The sequence below is a fragment of the Aplysia californica genome, unplaced genomic scaffold (assembly GCF_000002075.1).
Source record: "Aplysia californica isolate F4 #8 unplaced genomic scaffold, AplCal3.0 scaffold00061, whole genome shotgun sequence".
NCBI classification, from domain to species: domain Eukaryota; kingdom Metazoa; phylum Mollusca; class Gastropoda; order Aplysiida; family Aplysiidae; genus Aplysia; species Aplysia californica.
Genome location: NW_004797331.1, coordinates 204742 through 206018, shown reverse-complemented (window position 1 = coordinate 206018; position 1277 = coordinate 204742).

Sequence of the window (1277 nt, the reverse complement as noted above, 5' to 3'; positions counted from 1 at the left end):
CCACACTTCACTCCCACACCTCATCCCCACACACACCCCCAAACCCCCCCCCAACAACAACAACCCCAAAACAAAACAAAACAAAACCAACCGCCCTTCACTCTGAAACGAATCAAGCTCACATGTTCTGCTTGCAGCTTTGACAAAGCCGAACCAAAAACTTGGGACGGAAATTCTTTAAATCAACAAAAATTAATGCTCTGAGCAGACATTGAACTGCGTGTTTGCTGGGTTGTACTTTTTAATACATAAGACTTAACATCGGCAGGCTGTTAAATTGTATTTAAGCCCAGTAAGCAACATTTTATAGGAGACAGAAACATACTGCTTTATTCTTTCAACAATTTTATTTTTATTGTACCCTTTTTTATAGCACTTTTCAACATTTTGAATTTGAATTTCGACAAAACATTTCTTGAACACCTGCAACCGATGTCATCGATTAAGAACCCACATTAAAAACAATTTTACGTTGCTGGGCCTAGTATATTTTAACGACAGGCCGGTGTTATGGCCATTGATAGACACCGAATAATAACTTATGTCGCACGACATAGTGAAATCAAGCGCTTGCCAATTTTTGGGTATATGGGGTTATTGGTATGATCCTAAAGCGTTCCGTTTGCCTTGCTTTTGGTGAAAAAAAAATCCATGACATGGATATATTGAATAGAAGTCGAGATACTTGCGATTGAAGGAGGTGAGGGCCATCTGGTTTCAGAGGTAAAATAGAGAAAATAGTGGCCAAAGTTGGCTAACTTCGGTAGCTTGAGAGGTCTGGAAACTAAAAATTTACATTTTTGTGTGCCTTTTAGAAATGTTTTTCAGTAAAATCCACACAGAAATGTGTTTTTAAATTGACGTTAAAGGTGTTGAGTCAATAAAAAAATATTAGAACAAAACTGCCAGACGGTCAGAAATACGTCAGTTTCTTTGATTTCAATATTTTGACGAGCGCCTGATTTCACCACGATGCCTCACAAAATATGTCTTTTTCGAGTTTACTCCAATGGCGTCTGTGGCCCAGCGGTTAGGCTAATGGACTCACAACTGAAAGGTCATCGATACAAATCCCTTCATGGGCCCGACGATAGGAAAGGCACTGTGCTTGAAATTTTCTCACTTCACCAAGGTGGGAATAGATACCCGGCTAGTCAGCAAAAGATCTTATCAGATGGTTTTTTCTTGATTGGCTGCTTGCGTTGAATGCTTCCTGGGAAATCAAGAATGTTTCGAATGTTCTGGGGTCTGATGAAGTATATATATACATATATATA